The sequence below is a fragment of the Salmo salar genome, chromosome ssa13 (genome assembly GCF_905237065.1).
Source record: "Salmo salar chromosome ssa13, Ssal_v3.1, whole genome shotgun sequence".
Taxonomy (NCBI): domain Eukaryota; kingdom Metazoa; phylum Chordata; class Actinopteri; order Salmoniformes; family Salmonidae; genus Salmo; species Salmo salar.
In genome coordinates this window covers 75,790,913-75,801,587 of record NC_059454.1, presented here as the reverse complement: position 1 = coordinate 75,801,587, position 10,675 = coordinate 75,790,913, and the positions used below count along the sequence as shown (strand labels likewise).

General features: G+C 44.5%; 1 long non-coding RNA gene across 1 annotated transcript; it reads right to left on the bottom strand.

Annotated features, from left to right (window-relative positions):
* Nucleotides 1-304: 304 nt before the first annotated feature.
* Nucleotides 305-5,683, bottom strand: LOC106568069 (uncharacterized). Its single transcript, XR_001320225.2, has 4 exons — nucleotides 5,342-5,683; nucleotides 4,800-4,909; nucleotides 4,280-4,380; nucleotides 305-484 (listed from the first exon to the last, which is right to left on the bottom strand). It is a non-coding gene; the product is annotated as an uncharacterized lncRNA (long non-coding RNA).
* Nucleotides 5,684-10,675: the final 4,992 nt, after the last annotated feature.

The window sequence follows — 10,675 nt, the reverse complement described above, 5'->3', positions numbered from 1 at the left end:
CACTACCATACTCCCTCTGTTTAGCACATGGTGTCACATGTGAATCCTTAAAGAGATGGGTAGGGCTAAGGCTTGAGATGGTGTGAACTACTATTTGCTAAATGGGTGTAGATAAAGAAGAGCTCTCCAATAGATGTACCAAAACATTCAATGGGCCATTTTCTCAAAATTGACGTTACAAGTTTATCAACTTTCAAAGCAGAATTACTTTTCCATTGTTCCTTGAAATGTTGCTACATAAGACCGAATCCATAACAACACAGGGCAAGACCCAGATGCAGACACCGGAGGCAGATAGTTTGAGTTTCTGATATTTATTGAAAAACAAGGGGCAGGCAAGAGGCAAGTCGAGGACAGGCAGAAGGTCATAAACCAGGTCAGATTCCAGAAGGTACAGGGCGGCAGGCAGGCAGATCAGGGCAGGCTGAATGGTCAGGCAGGCGGGTACAGTGTCAGGGCAGGCAAAGGGTCAGAACCGGGAGAACTAGAAAAATTGAGATTAGGAAAAACACGCTGGTTGACTTGACAAGATGATCTGGCAACAGACAGACAGATGATAAATACACAAATGGGAGACACCTGGTGGGGGGTGGAGACAAGCACAATTGGGCCGATTGGTCACATTTTTACTCCTGAACCTATATAGGCTTGCCATAACAAAGGGGTTGAATACTTATTGACTCAAGACATTTCAGCTTTTAATTTATTTCATTTGTAAGAATGATAAAAAACATAATTACACTTTGACATCATGTGGTATTGTGAGTAGGCCAGTGACACAAGATCTCAATTTCATCCATTTTAAATTCAGGTTGTAACACAACAAAATGTGGAAAAAGTCAAGGGTTGTGAATACTTTCTGAAGGCACTGTATATTCGGAAAGTATTCATACCCCTTGACTTTTTCCACATTTTGTTACATTAAAGCCTTATTCTAAAATCGATTAAATTGTTTTTTTTCCCTCATTAATCTACACACAATACCCCATAATGACAAGCAAAAACAGGTTTATACATTTTTGCAAATCTAAAAAAAAAAAAAAATGAAATTTGACATTTGCGTAAGTATTCAGACTCTATACTCAGTACTTTGTTGAAGCACCTTTGGCAGTGATTACAGCCTCAAGTCTTCATGGGTATGACGCAACAAGCTTGGCACACCTGTATTTGGGGAGTTTCTCCCTGTTGTTTTCTGTAGATCCTTTCAAGCTCAGTCAGGTTGGATGGGGAGCATCACTGCACAGCTATTTTCAGGTCTCTCCAGAGATGTTCGATCGGGTTCAAGTCCGGGCTCTGGCTGGGCCACTCAAGGACATTTGAGACTCCTGCGTGGTCTTGGCTGTGTGCTTAGGGTTGTTGTCCTGTTGGAAGGTGAACCTTTGCTCCAGTCTGAGGTCCTGAGCGTTCTGGAGCAGGTTTTCATCAAGGAACTCTCTGTACTTTGCTCTGTTCATCTTTCGCTCTATCCTGACAAGTCTCCCAGTCCCTGCCGCTGAAGAATATCCGCACAGCATGATGCTGCCACCTCCATGCTTCACCATAGGGATGGTGCCAGGTTTCCTCCAGACGTGACACTTGGTATTCAGGCCAAAAGAGTTCAACCTTGATTTCATCAGATGAGATAATCTTGTTCATCATGGTCTGAGAGTCCTTTAGGTGCCTTTTGGCAAACTCCAAGCGAAGTTTGCCTTTTACTGAGGAGTGGCTTCCGTCTGGCCACTCTACCATAAAAGCCTGATTGGTGGTGCTGCAGAGATGTTTGTCCTTCTGGAAGGTTCTCCCATCTCCACAGAGGAACTCTGGAGCTCTGTCACCTCCCAGTGACCAAGGCCCTTCTCCCCCGATTGCTCAGTTTGGCCGGGCGTCCAGCTCTAGGATTAGTCTTCTTCTATTTAAGAACCCTTCCTCAGATCTGTGCCTCGACACAATCTTGTCTCGTAGCTCTAGGGGCAATTCCTTTGCTCTGACATGCACTGTCAACTGTGGGACCTTATATAGATAGGTGTGTGCCTTTCCAAATCATGTCCAGTCAATTGACTTTACCACAGGTGGACTCTAATCAAGTTGTAGAAACATCTCAAGGATGATCAATGGAAACAGGATGCACCTGGGCTCAATTTTGAGTCTGGATACTTATGTAAATAAGGTATTTCTGTTTTTTTATCCTTTATACATTTGCAAAAATGTGTCATTATGGGGTATTGTGTGTAGATTGATGAGGACAATCTTTTTATTTAATACATTTTAGAATAAGGCTGTAAAGTAACAAAATGTGTAGAAAGTCAAGGGGTCTGAATACTTTCCGAATGCACTCTATATTACACATTAGAACTCGGACTCCACGCTGTTGGGGCTATCTGTCTTATCACTCGTAGGCTGACCAGTTTTCACAGAAGGGGAGTCGCTCTAATTGTTTTTTGGGAGAGGAGGAGGAGGAGTAGGAGAGCCGGCACTCTCACTAGAGAAATTGTCACTATTCTCGAGGGGAAGAAGAAGAAGAGGAGGAGCAAGGCCATTGTCATTGCCGGGCATAAGTAGGCCCACTAGCTTCCACCTGCGATTGTGTTTTGTCAGTTGAGGACAAGGTGCTAGCTTTGCTGATGTGGTTATCTTCAGTAATTTGGCATGAGCTTGATCAAAAAAAGCTTTTGTGCAGCATTTTTGTGCACCACTTGGTCTTGCCTTTTGTTTATCCATCTTGAACAACGCACTCACTCTCCATCCGAGTCCGACCTGATTGACCTATTTGTTTTTACTTGATAGCCAATTAGGTGAGGAGGCCAAGGCGGGCTGCTGCTGGTGCCACTGAGAAATGGTTTCCGCTACGCCAGTGGTCTGTACATCGTCGCCAGTCACCAGCTAATGAAGATCCGTTGAATCAAGTTTGGGATTGAGGTGCTTCACTATCTCCTGCCACAGGCATTCACACAAAATTATGGCATCAATCCATGTTAATGTCCTGTTCTCAACATGCTATGCTTTGCAGTTCCATTTATACTGCTTTGCTTTCAGAAGATTTTGTCACTATAGTATGTTCTCCAAATAACACATGCCATTTAGCAGACACTTTTATCCAAAGCAACTTAGTCATGTGTGCATACATTTTACATATGAGTGGTCCCAGGAATCAAACCCACTATCCTGGCATTGCAAGCACCATGCTCTACCAACTGAGCTACAGAGGACATCACAGTGAATGTGATGCACTTTAAAGCTGGTGAGAAGATGTTTCCTTAGCTAAGAACTCAAACTGCTTTGTCTACCTCAGAGTATCTACCTCACAGTGAAAGTGGTTGAAAGAGAACACCCTTTGAGAATTCTTCATCCAGATCCCAATTTCTCTGTCTGAGACAGGAAGGTTGCGGAATGGGAACAAAGTCATGGCGGCCTGGCAGCACCGTAAAAGTCTGTGGGCCGCCTGGCCCGGGGATCAAGGATGGGTTGCATGGGAACACCACGGTAGACGGGATCTCTTTAACCAGCCGTCGAACAGCAGCCAGGTGGCCAAATGTGAAAAGGTGCAAGCCAGCGACTCGGCGACCTACTGTATGGTATGACTGCTAACAGCCCAGGTTTCCCACGCTTTGAAAAGTTCCCCATTCCAGGGTTTGTCTTTTGTTGTTGCAACTGAATTATTGAAGACTCTTGCGGTGTCTTGGCTCAGGCTATCTCTGACCTTGTTCTCCCAAACACTATCTCACACCTATATGTATATGATTTCTGAATTTACCTTTAGCAATCAAGCAAGGAGGGAAAACGTTGGTATTTTTTTGACTCTCCAGTCTTTTCCTTTGTGGTGGTCATTCTTGAGGATAAACAACAACAACTTAATCACCCAGAACATTCCGTTACTAACGACTCAGCTCAAATATTCTGGGCACGCTGACGGCCAACCAACCAAGCATACTTAACTTCACAATGCTAATCAAAGCACTCAACAATGCCCTATTGTCACGGACTGAAACCACCCAAAACCACCAGAAACCAGATACATTCCTAGCAGTTCAGTAATTAGTAGAGACTTCCTTATTTTACACAGCGTGTCACCAGACCAGGACACACAGCTGTAATGGTGTCCCCAAGGCGTCACCATGGCCAGCGCTAGCTAGCTGGGTCTCCTGATGGAAGGGAACTGTAATTAAAGACTGGGTCTCTTTCACAGTTCACTCTCTGGCTCCTGTCAGGCCGTCTAATGACTTCCATATGAGGCACTTTACAAGCGGAGAGAGTGGGATTAATGTTGGCTGGTCGGAGGGGAAATGGCCGTCCTGGGAGTTACCTGTCAGGGCCCCGCACTGCGCCATGCCCCTCTTGTCTCCCTACGCAGGCCGGCCCAGAGCGATGGATGTTGCACAACACCGAGAGGAGAGGGACCAACTGCTGCGTTTGAGGGGAGGAGAGGAGAGAAGAGAGAGAGAGTGAAATAGAGAGAGAGATGGGACAGAGCAGAGGGAAATTCACACCAGATGAGGAAGGACTCTAGTTGGGTAGTGGGCAGGAGTGATGCATTGCAGAGGCCTGCTCTTGGCTAGGGTCCCCTTCTCCTGGGGTGACTAGGTTTGCAGGAGCTTTAGCTGCGGCTTATTGTTATGAACCATGTGTTCCTGGACTTGGAAGTTCCTTTTTTCCCTACACAGTATGTAATTAAATGTTTTTTAAATGTTATTACTACAGTAATCACACATATACTACACAAGTTTAGGATAAACTTAATGTAAAGTGTTACCAGCTCATCTATAACATTGACTTACTATAATCCTTACAGATGGAGGGTATTATAATAAAAGAGAACTACTTACATATTTTCTGTTAGAATTCCAGAGATCATCATTGGCATTGTTTACAGCTTCTCTTCAGTGGTGGAGGAAAAACAGCTGTGTTCGTGCTGCAGTTCTGTTGACAGTGTGCCCTGCTCAAGGGCGTCAAGTAATGTATTCCCAATTAGTGTGTATCCTTTAGGCAAATTCCCTTTTCCCCCCATGATCCCCATAATACTGTTTTAAATCAGAGCAATAAGGTGATTTACATACTATATTAAATGAATGAAGCAAGACTTGAGACTGCAGCCACATGCCTTACCTTCCATATGAAACACACATGCTCAAAGGTATGCATATCATTTTAACAGTAGATGGAGAACCAACAATGTGTGAAGAAGACAGAGAAAGAGAGGAGGGGAAGAGAGAGAGATGACTTTTCCCTCGTTAATTTAGTCCCGTGGGGCATACATGCATAGAATAACAGCAAACACTGGAGAAGAAAGCCATAGGAAAGACGGGAAATAACTGAGAGGGAGATACATAGCGAAAAAGAAAGATAGATACAATGTTAGAGTTCTTACAATGTTTTAGCGGTGAGCTTGCGTAGCATCACAAAGACACCGCCCAGTTGACAGTTCTTGACTCCTGCTTAACAGAGGTATTTTGGACATGCTCTCTCTCCGTAGAATACATATCTGCAGCTGGTGCTCTACGTGGAGACCATGGGGATTGACATGTCTGCAAAGTGGTGCTAGCCATTGCTTGGAATGAGTGCTCCCCTTGTTGAAATCACAGCAATTTTCTGTTTCCCTGTCATTGTGCCTGAGAGAATGCCCTCGGTCACAGGACAGACAGATACATAGCAAGAGAGAGAGACATAGAAACAGAGAGAGAGAGAGAGCGATAGAGAGGGAGGAAGGCAGGGAGGGAGGGAGAATGAGAGAGAAAGAGGAGGAGACGTAGAGATATTCTTTGGGAGAGAGAGTTTGGAAGAGAAAAAACACTCCAGCTGAGTTGACTCAAGCTGTCACTGACTTCAGTGTGTATTTCACACGGTATTGATTCCAACCTGGATCCTGTGCTCCATGCAGCCACAGAGGCCCATCTGCGAGCTACACTCAATTCATCCTCATTTCGAGGGCTGTCTGGCGTTACCTATTGTCAGACATAATCTCAACAATTAAATGAATGGAGTGTAAGGCTTATTTGTGTTTAAGTCTGGTTGACTTCTCTCTGACACAGAAATTAAGGTCAACATGATGATATCACCCGCTGCTCTGACTGACACTGTGATGCATTTCCAAACAAAGCTGTGCTGGCGTTTACTACGGTGCGGTAATCTCAGGCCCTGCTTATGTGTCTTACCTTTACACGTCTCTTAAACAGTGTATGCTCAATGAAATAGGGAGTGAGCTCCCAAATCACATTCACTGCTGAATCTTTATCTCCCTGTCTTCACATTATTTCTGTATAGTGTTGGCTGCTTGCAGAGTTGTAGTTAATCTAAATGTGCAGAAAAAAACGATTTGCACTGAACAGTCCTTGGGTCCATGTTTAGTCCATATCCACTTTGAATAATTGTTAAGTCTGTGAAATCATGGTGTCATCATATTGCCAAATACAAAATGATATTGCATCATCCAACAACATCACCCAGCCATTAAGGAAAGGAAGGAAATAATGGAATGTGGGAGTGTTCTGGTTGCAGATTTTACTGCTCCCCAGCTAAGCATAACTAACAACTTCTGTAATTTTTCAGTTTTATTTTCAGTTTGTTTTAATCACCACAAAATGCTTTTTATTTGCTTCTTCTATTGTGTAAACAAGAGAGGAAATGAAAAAACATTTGTTCAAGTGAGACTAATTGAGACTCGGAAAAATTGGATTTCAGCATATCACCTGCTCCTCTGAAAAAGATCTGGTCAGCACTGAGTTGTTACCAAACATATTTATATGTAAATCACAATTTGCATCAATTGTTCGATTCAGACACAAAATAAAGGAAGTGAAAGTTTCACTGGAATACCATAACTAACACAGAGAAGACCAGTGAGATCTATCTTGCTCAGGGAGAATGGTCAGCAACCTGTTTCCCCTTTCACGCACGCACGCACGCACGCACGCACGCACGCACGCACGCACGCACGCACGCACGCACGCACGCACGCACGCACGCACGCACGCACGCACGCACGCACACACACACACACACACACACACACACACACACACACACACACACACACACACACACACACACACACACACACACACACACACACACACACACACACGCACACGGACACACACAGACAGACCTAGCATTGTCTTTAGCAAAATAGGCCTGCACTCAGATCACTGAGCATATGGGTTTGCTTGTACATCCTGTATGTTGACTATGAACACGTGATCTATAAACTCTCCACAGACCTAGGTGGGCGCGGAGGAGGAGGCAGGCAGCGGGGTTTCAGATGTGTTATGCTCCCACACCCCATCAAACGAAGCCTCCCTCTCCAGGGGGTACCTGTTCAACAGCTACCTCTCAGGATGATCCCACACAACCACCAGCTGAAAGGACCATTTTGAACATCTCTTTTCCCTCATGTACATGTCCAGGCAGATTGAGTCGGTTGCGATCTAGAAGGATGAATTGGGTAGATTGGTGAAAACTCCAAAGCCTTTGATCAAATCAAATCAAGTTTAAGCTTTTAGAAATTGGTTTCTTGGGTGTTTGACAAGCTCAAATACATGTGAAACGTACATATGGTATAAATGGAATAGGTAACTAGGTTGCTCTTTGATAGATGATCAATGTAAGCAATGATTATCGCTTACAGGCCATTTGATCTGGAGCTTTGAGGTCATGTGATGAAAGATGCATCTGTTGGCTGGCAATGATCAAACAGTTGGGCTGAGTTAATGTCAGATACCTCCTGGGTAACAACGTCCCCTCCTGGTTGAGAAACCTCTTTAAAAAAGTTGGCTCTGATTGCTAGTTTAAAAGAATGTACCACATCTTCTTATATCTCCACTTCTAAATCGTAGTGCTCCTTCCTGCCTAACAGCTTCAGGGACGGTCTCCCTGACGGTAAGAGAGTGAACAGCTCTTGGCTGGGGTGTGTGGGGTCCTTGATGATGCTGCGGGACTTCCTCAGGTACCATTTTAAGTAAATTAACTGGATGGGTGCAGCGGTATTAAACTGGTCCCATTCTCAACAGCCAGCCGAGACATTCACTGTCTGTTGGTAGAGGTAGGCCTCTCCCACAACTGCACCCCCAGTCACCGTGCGTTCTGTGAAGAGCCTGTGTTTCCTCGACATCTGCACGCTCCTGTCTCTCTATAGTTCTTTTCTCTCGGTCAGCCCGCAAATGGAACAACTCAGCATCAGTACACTCTGCCTCAAACCGAGGTCTCCAATATCCTCTTTGTTCACGATAGACATTCTTTACTCTAATTAAATTTGAGAGGGCAGCAAATACTGTGAGGGAGTGAGAACCGAAAATGTACATCCTTCAACCATGCCAACCTCGGAAGTCCTAACCTATGTCCAGACTCGAGGTGCCTATTATTCTACTTTCTGGATTTCAATCCCAAAAACAATTGAAATAAGTTAGCTGAAAAATTGTGCAAAGAAAGTAATTACAAAGACTATTGCGGTCATGGGAGGCTAGAGCTGTGTGTTTGGGAGGTATTTATGATGGACTTTGACGTTGCATGGGGTTTCTATGGAGAAGGTGGGGGTAGAATCATCATATTATCTACATGAAGCAATGGACCTAAAAACTGTCTGGGGTACTGACAAAAGACCAGGCAAGTGTTATAAAGGGCCCAGAAGTTGTTTTGGGTGAATTTCCCCTTTAAAACAGCTGATTCTCTCTACTGCAGTCCCATTTTGGGGTGTGTTACCTCCTCTGCTTCCTGAAGTCAACAATCAACTCCTATGTTTTGCTGATGTTGAGGGGGTGGTTCTTGTCCTAGCACCACAATTCCAGTTCACTTACCTCTTCCCTATAGGCTGATTCGTGGTTGTTGGTTATCAGGCCTAAAACCATGGTGTCGTCAGAAAACTTGATGATGGAGTTTGTATCGTGCAAAGCCACGCAGTCGTGGGTGAACAGGAAGTACAGGCTGAGGACCCACCCCTGTGTTAAGAGTCACTGTGTAGGTGTTGTTGCCAATCCTCACAGCCTGCGGTCCGTCCTTCAGGAAGTCCAGGATCCAGTTGCAGAGGGTAGTGTCCAGACCCAGGGCTCTGAGTTTGGAGGGAACAATAGTGTTGAATGCTGAACAGCAGTTTCACATAGGTGTTCTTGTTGTCCAAATATGTTAGTGCCGTGTGAATAGCGATGGAAATACTGTAACGTGGATATGTTGGAGCAGTAGGCAAGTTGGAGTGGGTCGAGTGTGCTGGCCTTGATGTGGGCCATGACCAGCCTCTCAAAGCAATTCATGATGACAAGGGTGAGTGCAATGGGGCAATAGTCATTTGGGCATGTCAGCATAGTTATCTTGGCATTGGGATGATGCTGGTGTCCTTGAAGCAAGTGGGGACTACGGCCTGGGACAGGGACAAGTTGAAAATGTTTTTGAGCGTTTTCCTCAAGTCAAGCTCGGAGAGTGAAAGCACCTGGTCGTTCTGGAGCAGAGAGAGCCTTCCTAGATGGCTACGTATTGTCTTCCTCAAAGCGAGCATTGAATGTGTTAAGCTCATATGAGAAGGAGGCTTTGGTGGGCACCACACAGCTGGATTTGCCTTTGTAGTCCGTGATAGCCTGTAGTCCTTGCCACATATTTGAGAGTCTGAGTTGTTGAACATCAATACAAGTTTGAGTTTATATTGTCTTTTTGCGTCCCTAATGGATTTGCAGAAGTCAGACCTTGCCTTGTACAAGTCACGTGCCAGAGTTGTCAGGGTTCGTTTTGCTGACATTGAATGCTGCAGTACGGGCTCTCAGCATGGTAATTATTTATCCGTTCATCCTTGGGTTTTGGTTGGGGTATGTCCGGATTATTATTATTGGGTGCAACATCATCAACACATTTTCTAATGAAGCCTGTGAATGACGATGTATAATCCTATATTCCTTTTCATATACATGTACACTACTGGTCAAACGTTTGGGGTCACTTAGAAATGTCATTGTTTTTGAAAGAAAAGCAAAACACCAGTCTCATCGTCAACAGTGAAGAGGCGACTCCGGGATGCTGGCCTTCTAAGCAGAGTTGCAAAGAAAAAGCAATATCTCAGACTGGCCAATGAAAAGAAAAGATTAAGATAGGCAAAAGAACACAGACACTGGACAGTGGAACTCTGCCTAGAAGGCCAGCATCCCGGAGTTGCCTCTTCACTGTTGACGTTGAGACTGGTGTTTTACGGGTACTATTTAATGAAGCTACCAGTTGAGGACTTGTGAGGTGTCTGTTTCTCAAACTAGACATTCTAATGTACTTGTCCTCTTGCTCAGTTGTGCACCAGGCCTCCCACTCCTCTTTCTATTCTGGTTAGTACCAGATTGCGCTGTTCTGTGAAGGGAGTAGTACACAACGTTATACCAGATCTTCAGTTTCTTGGCAATTTCTCGCATGGAAAAGCCTTCAATTCTAAGAACAAGAATAGACTGACGAGTTTCAGAAGAAAGGTCTTTGTTTCTGCCAATTTTAGCCTGTAATCAAACCCACAAATGCCGATGCTCCAGATACTCAACTAGTCTAAAGAAGGACAGATGTGTTGCTTCTTTAATCAGGACAACAGTTTTCAGCTGTGCTAACATAATATCAAAAGGGTTTTCTAATGATCAATTAGCCAGTAAAATGATACATTTGGATTAACTAACAGAACGTGCCATTGGAACACAGAACATCAAACAAATCAGTCAAGACCTCAGAAACAAAATTGTAGACCTCCACAAGTCTG